The sequence below is a fragment of the Bos javanicus genome, chromosome 9 (genome assembly GCF_032452875.1).
Source record: "Bos javanicus breed banteng chromosome 9, ARS-OSU_banteng_1.0, whole genome shotgun sequence".
In the NCBI taxonomy this organism is placed as follows: Eukaryota; Metazoa; Chordata; class Mammalia; order Artiodactyla; family Bovidae; genus Bos; species Bos javanicus.
The window spans coordinates 91,030,328-91,046,575 of NC_083876.1; the positions used below are offsets into that span (position 1 = coordinate 91,030,328).

General features: G+C 39.5%; 1 protein-coding gene across 7 annotated transcripts in view; it reads right to left on the reverse strand.

Annotated features, from left to right (window-relative positions):
* The window catches only part of IPCEF1 (interaction protein for cytohesin exchange factors 1), a 168,891-nt gene that overhangs the window by 114,094 nt on the left and 38,549 nt on the right, over positions 1 to 16,248 (reverse strand). For 6 of the 7 annotated variants that reach the window (XM_061428379.1, XM_061428377.1, XM_061428382.1 and 3 more), the window contains one exon: positions 6,670 to 6,713. The exons of the other annotated variant lie outside the window; for it this stretch is intronic. The gene's annotated coding sequence lies outside the window, so the exon portion shown is untranslated. The remainder of the gene's footprint in view (positions 1 to 6,669; positions 6,714 to 16,248) is intronic. 7 annotated transcript variants of the gene reach the window in all.

Sequence of the window (16,248 nt, forward strand, 5' to 3'; positions counted from 1 at the left end):
TATAGAAATTAATAGTGAAAACTTTGGCCCCTGGTGGCTCAGATGGTAAAGAATCTGCCTGCAATGTGGGAGACCTGGGTTCTATCTCTGGGTTGAGAAGATTCTTGGAGTAGGAAACGGCAACCCACTCCAGTATTCTTGCCTGGAGAATTCCCTGGACTGAGGAGGCTGGCGGACTATAGTCCATGGGGTCGCAAACAGTCAGACATGACTGAGTGACTAACGCCACTAATAATGAAAACATAGCTTTAAAAAGTCTGTATGTCTGGAAACTAAATCTTGCAGTACTAAAAACAAAACAAAACAAAACAAAACTGGATAATCAACAAGGACTTGTGTATAGCACAGGGAACTCCACTCAATATTCTAGGATACAATAACTGATAAAGGAAAAGAATCTGAAGAAGAATGGATATGTGTATATGTATATAACTAAGCCACTTTGCTGTATACCTGAAACTAACACAACACTGTAAATTAACTATACATCAATATAAAGATAAAAATTAAACTTTAAAAATATTTGAAAATTTTAATAGATTAAAAAGAAAATGGGAAATAATTAGAATTTATCACCACTGAAAACACTATATATCAAAAGTTTTAGGAAACACAGCTAAAGCATTTTTCAAAGGAAAATTTATACCTTAAATTCATTTATCAAAACACAAGAGGAATAAAAACAGATTAAGAGCTTAAGGAAAAAACTAGAAAAATAGCAAAATAACAAACCCAAGGAGGAAATAGAAAAAGTAAAGGCAGAAATCAATAAAATAGAAAAATATAGAGAAGATTAATAAAACACAAAGCTAATTCTTTAAACAAAAATTAGTAAAGTAGAAATTCAACAAGACTGATAAGGGGGGAAAATGAGATGCACATAAAAGCTTCTGAGTTATAGCTCTTAACCTACCAATTATTCAGCCCGAAATTGTTAACATCAAAAAAGGTCATTCAAATGCAGAAAAATAGTTAAGAAAAAAATCTAATATAGAGATATTACCCAATTATCCATCTTATAATCTGCTTTCCTGAAAGAAATAAAATATTCTTTGCCAAAGTCTAACATTTTTTCATACACTGATCAGTGGGAGTAAAAATATAATTGAAAATGAAATAAATTATTCATAAAATCAGAGAAAATTATTTTCCCTATAATTTTTTTCAGGCAAAATTGCTTAACATTTAAAAACTAATTATATCATGTAAAATTCTAAATCAAGCAAATTGGAAAATTACCATCTGGTTTCAGATCTGCTGCTTTATTCCACCTATTAATCTCAGGCCCTTTAAATACAGGCCCTCATTTCTCAAATCCTTCACTAGAAGGATCTTTTATTGACTATTTACTAATTTTTGTCTAACCAGCATCTTTTACTTCAAGAATTGCCTCTTTCCCTTCGGTGTGGCTCTGTTAATCATGTGGCTCCACATTCCCACACAGGAGCAAGTATATGGCTTAGGTTGGCCAACCATTCATTCATTCAGCAAATAGGTACTGGCTGATCATATGCCAGGCAGTCTAACAGACTGAAGATACAATATTGAACACAACAGATAAAACCTCCTGCCCTCAAGGGATCTACAAACATGGGAGCAGACAAACAACAAGATAAGTAAGTAAAACAAATGGTATATCAGGTGGACATAAACAGGGAAAAATAAAACAGTAGAGAGTATCATAGAGGGTTGTGATTTTTAAATAGATGGATAGAAATGGACTCACTAAATAGTTGACATTTGGGTAAAGACTTGAAAGACATCAAGAAACAGCCAATGGCTACTCAAGGGTGAAGCAGCCCGGGTTTAGGGAACGGTCAACACAGCAGCCCCAGATTGGGATTGGGTGTGTGTCTGGCCTGTTGAGGCATAACAAGGAGTCCAGCAGTGTAGGCTGAGTAAGCAATGGAAGGAGGGTGCAGAAGATGAGGTCAGAAGGGTCATGGGAGGTCAGAGCATGCAGGTCTTGGTGGTCATTTTTTTTTTTTTTGCATTAGGAATTATCATTTTTATTTTAAATTCAAAAAGAAATTTGAATTGAGAATTATGTGTATTATATAAATTACATAAATCTAGTAGGTGTGAGAACTGGGTCTGAACTAAGGTCATATATAGTGACAAAGACCAACTGATTCTCCTTTGTTAGCATCACTGATAGAAATTTATCTCTTTTCCATTCTCATTACTTCAAAGTGTAGTTCAGCCCATCATCACCTGGCCTGGACCACTTTAGTTGATTCCCCCTATCTTGGTTCCTATGCTTCCATTTCATCTTCAATCCTGCTACAGATAAACCTTTCTATGATCTGATCATGTCACTTATCAATTAGAAACCCTTCCAAGGCCTCTCATCAACTCTATGACAGGGTACAAATCTGTCCATGTGGCCCTCCATGATCTGCATCCCTCATCTCTCTTGTATCATCTTTTAGATCTTGGTGGTCTTTCGAGTGATGGTTGAAGACTCTAGCTTTCCTTGAAATGAAACAGGCAAGTTTTGCAGGGTTTTGATCTGACAAACACATTAGCAGCTCTGGCTCTAACACTGAGAGAGACTGAAGGGAGAGAGAATATAAACTGAGGAACTAGTTAAAAGTTCCCTGAGGTCATCCCAAGAAGATGTGAGAATGTCTTGAGCCCAAGCAGAAGCAGTAGAGGTGGTAAGAAGTAGATAGACCAAAATACTTAACTTCTTTGACATAATGACAAATTCAGAAAGGAGTACATGAACCAACTCAGGCTACTCAGGAAATTCTTCCTGGAGTATTAGGATAAGATTTGTCCTTTTTTCCCTGGGATTTTAGTCATAATACAACACGAACCTGGAGTTAACAGTGGCCATACCTGGGAAACCAAAACAGTGGGAAGCAGAACACAAAGAAGGGAAAAAAATCTTCCACTGCCACAAAATGCTGAATCAGATATATTTCCAAAGATGTGCACTTGAACCTTGTTGTTTAGTTGCTAAGCTGTGTCTGATTCTTTGCAACCCTATGGACTCTAGACCATCAGGCTCCTCTGTCCATGGGCTTTCCCAGGCAGGAATACTGGAGTGGGTTGCATTTCCTTCACCAGGGGATCATTCCAACCCAGGGATCAGACCTGCATCTCCTGCACTGGCAGGCGGATTCTTTACCATTGAACCACCCGGGACATGTCTTATGAAATTTCAGAATTCCTAAGAGATACAGAAAATTCTTAAAAGTTTATAGACAAGATAAAAAGATATTATCTACACAGAAACAAAATAAGAATGGCATCAGTTTTCTCATATGCAACATGGAATGTCAAAGATATTGGAGCTTTGCCTTGAAAGTTCTAAATGAAAATAAATTTTCTCCATAAAATTCAATACCTAGTCAAACACGCAATCAGTCATGAGGTCAAAATACCTTCTCAGACATGTTTATTCCCCACGTACCCTATATAAAAGTATTGCTTGGTAAAACACTCTAATAAAGTGAAAAGGAGAAAACCATGACATTAAGATTCAGGGAAAGCTGAATAATGGGGAAAAATTATGAAAGACAATCTATTAAAACTGTTCTTAGTTTCATATTCCTTGCTTGATATCCCATGAATTGATTTTGCAATCAAACCTCTGTGTTTAGAGTTACATTTAATTTCAAGTAATGATGGTTTTATTTAGAAGAAATAATAGATATTATTAATAATCCAAATAGAGTCTATAGACATCTAAACACTCGAGGGCCATTTTTTTCCATTGTCAATTATATCTATATCATCCCTAATTCCTTGTCAGTAATACTTGCTTTATTTTTCCCAACCTAAAGTCAGCAAGTAAAAAAACAGGAAACTAATTTTAAAAGATTAAAATTGCTCACCAAAGGAAAGCATATTAAAATATAAAGAATTAGAGAGGTGACACAGAGAAGGCAATGGCAACCCACTCCAGAACTCTTGCCTGGAAAATCCCATGGACAGAGGAGCCTGGTAGGCTGCAGTCCATGGGGTCGCTAAGAGTCGGACACGACTGAGCAACTTCACTTTCACTTTTCACTTTCATGCATTGGAGAAGGCAATGGCAACCCACTCCAGTGTTCTTGCCTAGATAATCCCAGGGACAGGGGAGCTTGGTGGGCTGCCATCTCTGGGGTCACACAGAGTTGGACATGACTGAAGCAACTTAGCAGAGAGGTGACAGAGTTAGAAAGTTGTTTCATATATGTGCCAAGTACAAGGATTTCCAGCAAAATTCATCAAAGAAGAAATGACTGGTGCTCACTGTAACTGGTTTTCCTCTCCCCTCTGGGCCTGCAAGAAGACTTCCAGCCCCATGTGGTGACGAGTGGCCATATGCCTAGTTCTGGCCAATAGTGGAGGTGATGTGGAACACCTCCTGTCTAGAGACGAGTGTGAGTCCTCCACGTGCTCTCTTCTGCTGTCACGGCAAACCCTGCAGCCACCTGCTGCCATGGTGATGCCACAAGGGGTGGAGCTTCATCAGCTGCATCCCTGAGGGACTGTGTGGAGCAGAGGAGCCCTCCCCTTCTCGTGTTAACTAATATTGACTATATAGTGTAAATAAGAAACTGAAGTTTCTTGTGTAAAGCCACTGAGCCTTCAGAGTTAATCTGCTACCATGGCACAGCCTAGCATGGCCTGATAAGGGTTATTTTGCCTTTATAATCATTAACAAAAGACTTTTCTAATTTACTTAAGTTAGGTGTAAATTTTTCTCTTGTAAAGTAAACTGACATACCTAAGGTAGTCAATCCCTTTTTTGAACACATTAGTAGAAGGTGTTTGATTAGCAAAGACATTGACATTTCTACTGAGGACCATAAACTCAGAGAAAAACGTCTGAAATAGGAACTGTTTTGCTTCCTGAGTAAGCTTATTTCTCTCTTCCCCCTTTTCCTCACTCCCTACAAACAATAAATACAGAACATTTTCTGGGAAAATGGTCCATTAATTTGTGCAAGTAACCTCAAAAGATTTCAAAATATTCAGTGAATACCTATCAGTTTTAGAATCAGATTCTGTCCCTTAGAAAGCTACGTTCATATTTTGAACCAAAATTTAAGAAAGCACAAATATCATTAACCAGTTAAAATAACAGCCCCAATGTTAACCTGCCGTCCCAATAATTTGAAGAAGTTGCAGATTCTGTTTCAAAGGATATGTAAGTAATTTCTCAGCTAGCCACTCTCTTTGTAATTTAGTCCTTACCCCTGTTAACACTGGTATGCATGCATGCACACTATGTTGCTTGGGTTGTGCCCAACTCTTTGTGACCATATGGACTGTAACCCTCCAGGTTCCTCTGTCCATGGGATTCTTCAAGCCAGAATACTGGAGTGGATTTCCATGCCCTCCTCCAGGGTCAAAATGGTATATTTTGTGCAAAAGAATTACAAGTCTTCAGGAAGAAAGAAACATATGTGGTAACTACTCCTTCACTGCCAGAACAGATTTTAACATAGAGTCTATTTTAAAATAAGTCAAGAAATCCTTGGAGTCTAAGTTGTTTTTCCATTAGAAGTCTGAGACTTGGCCCTACATATTTCTGTTCTGGAAAAACTCTATTGACATTCTGAGTCACCTGGAAACATAAATTAACATTGAGTAGGTCTTAGAACATAATATTCACAGGCACAGCAAAAGAACAAAAAAAATACATCTGTGTTCAAAATATATTCACACAAAACTTCACAATATTGACTGCCCAGCAAGAATATGTCAAAATAATTAGAAAAGCATTCTGTACTTAAAAACTCTGTGAAGACTACTGGTGGGAAAGTAAAATGATACAGTTGCTGTGGAAAACAATACAGTGGAGCCTTAAAAAATTAAAAATAGGATTACCATACGATTCATCAATTTGACTTCCGGGTATGTAGTCACAAGAATTGAAAGCAGAATCTCAAAGAAATATTTGTACATCCTTGTTTATAATAGCATTATCCACAATAGCTCAAAACATGGATGCAACCAATAAACAGATGAATGGATAAGCAAAATACACACAATGGAATATTATTTGGTCTTAAAAAGGAAGGAAATTCTGCAAAATGCTACAACATAAATGAACCCTGAGGACGTTATGTTACGAGAAATAAGCCAGTTACAAAAAGACAAACACTGTATGATTCCACTTATATGAAATACTTAGAGTAATCAAAACCATGAGCCAGGAAGTATTGTTATACTCGTGGGAGGGGCTGGTGGGAAGGGAAAGGGAAGCGTTATTGCTTAAGGGGCATAAAGTTTCAGCTCTACAAGATGAAAAGGGCTATGGGAAATGGTGGTAATTTATATGTGGGCATCTATTTCTTATAAGATAGATTCTTCACATAATTACAGTTTTATGGTATTCGATAGTTATGGTACGTTCCTGACCACTAAAGGGATCAAACAAGATAATTCCATAAATAAACTGCTTTGCTAAACAGCTCTCTTACTGAAAAGTAATCACTATCAAAAATCCATTTTCAGGTCCTCCGGAAAATCCAGAGGACCAAATACAACTGGTTATTTATTAATTCTATTAGCTTCTCTCTGCATTAATCCTACCATAGGAATAAATATACCTAGGCTATTACAATTTGGTTCACAAATTAGAATAACAAAGTGGAGTACAGGCTGTTCAAGTCACAAATATCACTAAGAGAAAGAACTAGTTCTGAAGAGTTCTCAATTACATACCAAAAAGCTATGAGGGTCCTTGTTCCAGTTCCGTTGACTCAGATCTGTACAAGAAAAAGTCAAGAAAGTGGTCATCAGATTTCTGCCAGGACGACTGCATGGGAGGAGGTCAAAGTCCTACCACATCAACCCCAAGAAAAGGCAGCAAAGTAGCAACTTTCTAATCACAAGGACAACAACCATAGCTTCCTTTTCTATGTCTGTGAGATTATTTCTGGTTTGTAAGTAAGTTTATTTGTATTATATTTTATATTTCACATATAAGTAATATCTAGTCCATCACTACATTAAAAAGTCCTCTATTTTCATATCAAAAACAACCAGACATCCTTTTTTCCTCTTCTACGGGCTGCACTGCACATTGCTCACACTTTGTGGCCTAAATTTCTAGTTTTGTTATTTTAAACTGCAAGGTAATGTAATGTTATGTTTTATCTAAATATTTTCCGAGTGCAATGATTTGAAATTATAACAGCTCACCAGAAGCGATATAAAAGTAGATGAATGTTAGCTGTACCGAATGCCAAGTCACTGGCTTCTGTTCACGTTTGTATTTAGAGCACCTAGCAGTGAACCAGCCATATTTCTCCCCACAACAAGACTCATGTCACTTCCTTCTGCTTTTCAAAGCAGAGAAAACAGCACTGTTTCAGCTGTGGTAATCAGCATTTGTACAAGAACTTCTTAGAATTGATATATTAAACTGGTTATAACATTTTTCTTTCTACTCTTGGACCTCACAATCCTGGTATTGTTTGGTTGAAGGCCAACTCAAGAAAAGTTGGGGTATCAGTGCATGTAACTTGCTCAGAGCCAGAAGAATGAATCTCTAAGTAGACATTCCAGCCAGAAAGAACACAAACAGGTTTTCCCATCAAGAGCACTCATGGGCGTAAAAGCCAGACAAGTTTTATAGTAATAATGAAATTTTAAAAGTAATACCACCCATGTCTAGGTAAATGTGACTGCAGATGCTTATCTGGGTGGTATTTGGACTCAGATGTACTGACGAAATCACTTTGAGTTTAGGAAGATCTTAAAGAAATTGGGTGCTATTTTCCACTGGTTAAAACCACTTCACCACCTCCAGAAAGCCTCACACTGAGAGGACAGATTAAGATCCATTTACTCTTCCACCCAGGCACAATTTCTCTGACACTCAATGCTTTGAATATCTCATTTCAAAAGAAAAGAATAATTTCAAATGCCTGAATAATGAGTGCGATACTTCACCCTTATCCAGTGCTCAGTGTCATAAGGAAGCAGAGACAGAATCCTGAAAATACCCAAAGAAGGAACAAAATTCTCCTTTCAGCTTCCACAGAATGCTGCAAATGTAGCATCATTTTCTTTCTGAGTTGGCATATCATTCACCCCCTCCAAGAAAAACCTATATCTTAGCCTTAGGAAAAGCATTATTCTTATCCTTCATTTGAATTCATTATGTAGGTCAAATACAGTAAAGAAAGCTGCATTTGAAGACCATGCCTTAAATGTATAAATTACAGCCAGACAGAAAGAGTGGATGAAAAATGTTTCAGCAGTGAAGTCTTTAATAGAACATGTACCATTCATTTTCCCCCCACCAATTCTCAACAGACTCCCATTGTCTTCAAACAACAATAAGAGAAGCTGTCTGCAGTTAATTTAATCATTGTCATTTCCTAAGAAATAAGGACTGATGTCTATTGAAAATTATTCCAATTATGTCTTTGAAAATGAGTTCAAAACTGTTCAAATGACTGCTTTCAATACTATATTAACCTCTACCAAATGTTATTAGTTATTCTCACAATCTTCTTAGAGCAAAAAGAAAATGACATTAGTGCCTAACATTTTTATTCAGTAAAAATTCAAACTGGAGATGCCACAATCATTTTTAAAAATTTTGCTCCAATTTGATCTACTTAAGGATTAATCTAACCCTTTTCTATGACATCCCAAGAAGTAATTTCTCTGGTTAAAAACAAAAACATGGCCAAAATCCATTTTATTGTACCAAATAAAATCAATGCTGTGCAATCACTTGAAAATAAGTAGAAGATAAGCAGAGAGAAGGCATCTCACAAAAAGAACGAAACAACAATGAAAATCACAGTGTCCATGTGTGCTGAGTCACTTCAGTCGTGTCCGACTCTTTGCAACCCTATAGGCTGTAGCCAGTCAGGCTCCTCTGTCCATGGATTCTCCAGGCAAGAATACTAGAGTGGGTTGCCATGCCCTCCTCCAGGGGATCTTCCCGATCCAGGGATCAAACCCATATCTCTTACATTTCCTGCATTGGCAGGCAGGTTCTTTACCACTAGCACCGCCTGGGAAGCCCGAAAATCATAATAGCCCACATTTATTAAGCCCTGATTATTATTTCATTTGTGTTTATGCTAGGTGCTGTACGGGCATTCATCATGTAGTTTTCACAACAACTCTGTAAAGTTGATGCTGTTTTTATTCCCATTTTACAAATGAAGATGAATGTCCTGAAATATGCAGCTCTGGCTGGCTGGCATCCACTACTCTGTAGACAGCTGCCACCCCAATTCTCACAGGTGGCTCCCTGTGCTACCCTGAATCCCTAACAAACCCCCAACATGTCTGTTTTTAATCAGTACTTTGATGAGGGCTCTCCATACAGACACACACTTTCAGTTGACTGTATTTCTCTCTCCAGAACCCAGATACCCTGGAAGAGGGATTGTGTGAGGAGGTGTAGAGAACAGGGAGGATCCAGGTCAGTGACCTCTGCATCCACAACCCCACCTCCTCTCATGAGGCCAAACTTCCCTCATCTCAGCTTTTTCCAGGCACCCAGGGCTCTCTCTCCCTAAAGCTCCATTACACTCCTTAGAAATGCTCATGAATACAGATTCATTTGTGTCCACTTCCTGCACATAGAAAAACTCACCTTCTGTACCTCTCCCTTGGACTGCAAGGAGATCCAACCAATCCATTCTGAAGGAGATCAGCCCTGAGATTTCTTTGGAAGGAATGATGCTAAAGCTGAAACTCCAGTACTTTGGCCACCTCATGTGAAGAGTTGACTCATTGGAAAAGACTCTGATGCTGGGAGGGATTGGGGGCAAGAGGAGAAGGGGACGACAGAGGATGAGATGGCTGGATGGCATCACTGACTCAATGGACGTGGGTCTCAGTGAACTCCAGGAGTTGGTGATGGACAGGGAGGCCTGGCGTGCTGTGATTCATGGGTCACAAAGAGTCAGACACAACTGAGCGACTGATCTGATCTGATCTGATCTGTACCTCTCCCTGACCAAAGTATGTATTCCATATAAAATGCTGGCTTGTGAATATCAGCATCAGTGGTTTAGAGGGAAGACAAAGGAACGTTAAAGTAGGAGAGGCTGTGGGCTTGCTCTAGTCCAGCTGCTTTTGGAAGCTTTCTGTCCATCATTCGAGTCTGCCATGTCTAAACCAAAACTGCAGATAAGTTCAGCCCTTCTTTCCCAGGGCTCTTGGACCCCGTGCACTGCACCTGGACACGCCTCTGAGTCCTTTCTGAAGCTGCTCAGCTGTTCACCAGATGCTGTCTGCCAGCCAGGATTGACCCTGCTATGACATGCACAAGTACATTAGCAGTTGGTTGGCTGCAGCATAACTTTGCCACGTGTGTTGGCCAACTCTCATCCTGACGTGGTTCAAGAGACTGTGTTCCATGAAGGAAGTAAAGTTCATGACTTTCAGACTTTTCTGGGCTTTGATATGCTGTGCACTCAGGGTACACTTGATGAGAATGAAAGGAAGCACAGGGAGAAAGAAAACAAAGGGGAAGAGAGCGATTTGGACAGTGAGTTATTGTAGGTCTTGGACCAGCCAGAGGGCAGCAGGGGGCCAGGCATGAGAGGTGAGGGAAAGAAGCTGCCACAGAAGAGGATTTAAAGAAGACAGACAAACACGAAACACAAAAGTCACTTCTCAGCTTTACCATTCCCTATTCTGCTCCTCCCAGAGGCTGAAATCACACCTTTTACCTGTGTCTGCCCTCCCTTAAGTTCCAACATGCATGCGTGCATGCTAAGTTGCTTCAGTTGCGTCCGACTCTGTATGACCCTATGGACTGTAGCCCACCAGGCTCCTCTGTCCATGGGATTCTCCAGGCAAGAATACTAGAGTAGCTGGCCATGCCCTTCTCCAGGGGATCTTCCCAACCCAAGGACTGAACCCCATCTTTTACATCTCCTGCACTGGCAGGCAGGTTCTTTACCACTAACACCAAAGTTCCAACACACACCCTAGAAACTCACATGAGCACAAATTCACTTATGTCAACTTCCTGACCTAGGAAGACTCCCCTTCTGTACCTCTCCCTGAACACAACGAAATTAAATGCTGGTTCATGAATGTCAGCATCAGTGGTTTACAGTAACGATGAAGGAACATTAAAGTAGGAGAGGCTATCAGGACCTTCCCACCTACACCCTCCCCCACTCACGTCCTGATGGTGGGACTGAGGGTGGATGAATGAGATGCAAATGCTAAATGCAGGTTATACAAGAAGCTTTCCCCTTCTCTTTCCTGTTGGTCTAAAGTCACTACATTTCTAATTGCTTGGCCCTTCTTGCAAGAGTAGGCTCCTGATTCACCACCCCTACCAGCAGCATGGACTTCCCCAGTGGCTCAGCCCTAAAGAATCTACCTGCAATGGTGGGAGGGGAAGATTCCCTGGAGGAGGGCATGACAACTCATTCCAGTATTCTCGCCTGGAGAATCCCATGGACAGAGAAACCTGGTGGGCTACAGTTCATAGGGTCACACAGAGTCAGACGCGACTGAAATGACTAGGCGTGCATGCCTACCCAAGAGCACGGGCTTCCCCGGTGGCTCAGTGGTAAAGAACCCACCTGCCAATGCAGTAGATGAGGATTCCATCCCTGGTCAGGAAGATCCCCTGGAGAAAGAAATGGCAACCTATTTTTTTCAGTATTTCTGCCTGGGAAATCCCATGGACAGAGAAGCCTGGTGGGCTACAGTCTCGGGGTCTCAAAAGAGTCGGACCACAACCTAGTGACTAAACAACAACAACCACGAGCATATTTTTAAACCTGAAACTGATGGGCACGTCTGACATGATGCCTATTATTGAGTGTTCGAAGGAACAAAGTGTCTTCAGGACCTTTGTCCACCATGTCCTTGTTCCAAGATGGCTCTGCCAATAAGCACAGCATCAATTCCACTTTTTATGTTTTTTATAGTAAAATATATATATTTACATTGTTTTAAATTTAAAATGCAAAAGAAAAGCATTAACAAAAGAAAACAAAAATCATCCATGAGCCCAACTCCAGAGATAACCCACTCTTAACTTGTTGTGTATTCCTGTTCCATTTTCTTCTATTCATTTGGAAAATTTGGACTGTAACAAGGGATATTCTATACATACAGCTTTGTGTCTACAAAGCCACAACTCAGAGCTCTGTGCAAATGGGAATTAGAGCTAATATTTGAGCTACTTGACAAGTCACATTTAGATCCTTTAATCACAGCAGAGGCCCTGACATTCCACTAACTTTATCAGGCATGTATGAGATTTTGGACGGCACCCTAATGAGCCGTAATGCTCTGAAGAGCATTCTTTTCTTATCTTGGTTTTTGAGCAGGAGGTCCTAGGGTGCAGAACAATGTAAAAGTCCACATGGACATTTTCAACATTTGAAACCAGCACATAAAGCACAGAAGTGCTTTTGAGAACAAGACCAATAACTTATAAGGTTCAATGATTGGTGCCATATCAAATATTCATTGTTTAATATTTCTGTGTTCTTTGAAGGGGAAAGCTACATAATGACAGAAAGCAAAGATTGTTTCTCTCAAAATTCACTGAAAAACATCGATTCAGGATCAACTGGTTCTGTGTTAGAGAACTATGGAAAATATAGAAAAATTTTCTTAGAAAAAACGTTGAGGACATATTAGAAAACATAGGATGATGATATTTCACATACACACCACTTTGATTTAACAATCTCTTAAACTGTCCCCCAAATGTCTTTTTAGAATTGGTTTGTTCTAATTGTTATTAGAACACCTTAATAACAAACTAAATTTAGGCCAACAGCTTAACTCTAACTTCCCAAACATTTCATGAGTTATTATAGTCAATTATATCATCTCCAATAAAGGGGACATTTTAATTTGTTCATACAAGAAACTGACTGTACCCAGTTAATTCAACTGAAAAAAAAAAAAAAAACGATGCAAGCCCAAAGAAAGCAAAGGAAATGGAGAGCAACCTTTCTGTAAAGAGTAAAGAACATCTCTTCTCCTTTCAATAGAAAATGATAATTCCTATTAAGGTTAACCAACATCATCAGGAGGAGAAAAATTTTCCTCTTCTTTCTGTCTTGGCTGTCTTGAGCCTGAACCCTAAGGATACTTACTAGAAGGTTCTATGGAGGTGTTACAAAAATGGCCACAGCCATATATCGGCAGCCCTTGGAGTAGGCGGAGAGCTGTTCACTGTTTAGTTCAGAATCATGTCCGACTCTTTGTGATCCTATGGACTGTATGTAGACTGCCAGGTCCATGGGATTTCTCAGGCAAGAATACTGGAGCAAGTAGCCATTTCCTTCTCCAGAGGATCTTCCTGACCCAGAGATTGAACCTGCGTTTCATGCACTGCAGGGTGAATTCTTTACCCCTGAGCCGCCTGGGAGAAAGAAGAGCAAAAAACTCTCACGAGGTTGAGCTGCGACTTAAGAGTTCAGAGAGCAGGCATACAGAGAGGGATATACTTGTTTTGTTGTTGCTGGAATATATATGTTGCTTGCACTCTCTTTGTACAATTAGGTTACCGCCAGCTGTTCAGTGTGGTAATAACTTCCAGTAATATTCTATTTTCCACTGGCCGACTCACCTGGCACAGTCAAAGGATGGCTCAGGACCAGAGATCATATCATAGTGTAAATAGGTCTCTCTGTGTCTATGGCAAGTGAAGGGAAACAGGGTTTCAAATAAACCTGAAGCAAGTTCGGGGAAAATCCTTCCAAATTTTAAAGCTCACGGTCGAACAAAACAGGAGAGAGAAACCCTAAAATTTTACATTATCAGCAATAAGCTGTGAAGCCCAAAAGAAGTTTTTTTTTTTTTTTGAACAATCAGTAAAAATGAAAACAATTCCAATCAACTTATGCCAGACAGACTGGATTATCTTTCTATGCTATCTAGAGAAAAATGACTCTAAGATCACTATCGTGTGACGAGGCCACCAAAGAACACACACCTAAACATGTAGGGGCAAAGTATTTCAGAGATCTGTCAGGCAGTTAGTTTTTAAATGACCTTAATTTTCTGACTAATGTGCTGTTTCTGGTATTTTGTCAGCTTTTTAAAATGTGAAATGTATTGTCATTTCTAACATGTTTTTTCAATACCGAGTTTCTTAAAGCTTTTTCTTTGTAAGTCTGTATTATATTTGTACCTTGTTTAGCTCCAGTTTCTCACATTACAGCCTGGTCTCAGTTGAGCAATGGTAATGATGGGGGGAAGGGGGTGAAGAGGGAGTTGAGGATTATATCCATGTTTGGGGCGTCCTCTCCTGGGACCATGAAATGGTGGTAGCTGGAGATTTGTGATGTTCTCCAAGGAACTTGAGAATCTTGGGCACAAGACTTGGGTCTGGCTAACACAGACATCCCTCCAACTTTGAAATATTAGCATTGTATTTTGTTAAATGTGCCTGCAGCTTTCCTGTTCTCCAAGTTATTGAAGCATTTGTTTAATCTGCTGCATGGAATAACTGCATTCCTATGCTTGCCAAGAGCATTAAATCCAACTGGCTGGTTCTCAATCCATGTCAAATGCTCAGTTACAGTAAACAATATTTATATAATATGTCTAAAGGCCTATCTATTACTGTATATTGCAGGGTTATTTACTCTTAGAGTGCTGAGACTTCAGGAGGTCTGTGATTCCCTGAAATTGTATACAGAGTTTAATGTGTGTCTGCATTGACAGCTTTCACCAGAGTCTCAAATTGGTCTATGACACATGAAAGTTAATAATCACTAATCCACATTTCAAGTGCCACCAAGGAGGTGATACTAAAAATAAATAACAATACTTCATACCTTCAAAATGTTTTAAAAAAATTTACACTAGAAAGTTTAAAATCTGTTACTAAAGTAAGCTGGGCCAGTAGAAACATGTCATTGGTTTACATGAGAAATTATAAGAGATAGCCCAATAAAACAAAGGAAGTTTTCAAATGTACCGTTAATTTCATTCCCCAGTGTATCGTTGCTATGAAGTGAATCGTATCCCTTCACCCCCAAATTCAGATGTTGAAGTGTAACCTCCAGTGTGAAGGTTATTTGTAGATGGGCCTTTCAGAGCTCATAAGGATTGAAACCTCATGATGGGATTAGTGCCCTTAGAAAAGAACATAAAAGAGAACAATCACTCTCTTTCCACCCTGCAAGGACACATCAAGAAGGTGGCCGTCTGCAAGCCAGGAAGAGAGTCTGCACTGGAGCCCAGCCAAGCTGTCACCTTGACATGGAACTTGTGAGCCATCAGAACTGTGAGGAATACGTGTCTGTCATTTAAGCCACCCAGTCTAGGGTATTTTGCTACATCAGCTCAAGCTAAGACAGTGAGTATGAGGCAAAGCTAACAGAAGAATTGTTCTCTAGTGTTAGTAGAGAGAGAGCCGGGCATCTCAGGAGATGTGATCATGAATCTATAGCTAATTGCTTCTTACCCTTTACATTGAAGGTTAAACTTAGAATTAAATTTGCCATTGTACTCTTGTAAAGTACAAGAGTATTTTAGAACCTTCCCACATACACTTTGTATATTAATTTTGCTTCAAGACACCATTTACATTTCATATCAATATTTTCCTTTTTCTCATCCACTAACTTGCCATCCTATTATAGTTTGCTGTATGAATCTCTTCAAGTTGCCTCAAATGGCTTCAAAAACAAGTCAGATTATAAGTGAGAATATAAATGAGGGCTTCCCTGGTGATCCAGTGGTTAAGAATCCAGCTGCCAATGCAGAGGACACAGGTTGGATCAGGGAAGAATCTTTCCTGGTCAGGGAGGTTTCACATGCTGTGGGGCAACTGAGCCCATGTGCCACAACTACTGAGCCTGTGCTCTAGAGCCCAAAAGCTGCAACTACCAAAGCCTGCACGCTCTAGGGCCTGTGCTCTGTGACAAGAGAAACCTCCACAATGAGAAGCCCATGGAATACAATTAGAGGGTAAACCCCCGCTCGCTGCAACTAGAGAAAGCCCTCACGCACCAACAAAGACCCAGCACAGCCAAAAATAAATAAATAAGATTAAAAACAAAATGAACCCAAAAAAAGAATATAAATGAATGACATTTCCATTTTAAAATTAAAAATATAAATGTTCATAACTGCTTTGGAAATTATATGCAAACATTTCTTTGAAGAAACTATCTCAACTATGCTCATAATTCCATGAGAATGATTTTCCTCTTCTAAGGGCCCTTAGTTTGAGGCTCATGGATCCTGTGAACAGAACGCTGGGATTCTATACACGCAAATGGGGAAAACATACCTTCAGTTTCACTGAATTCTAACTGAAATTTAACA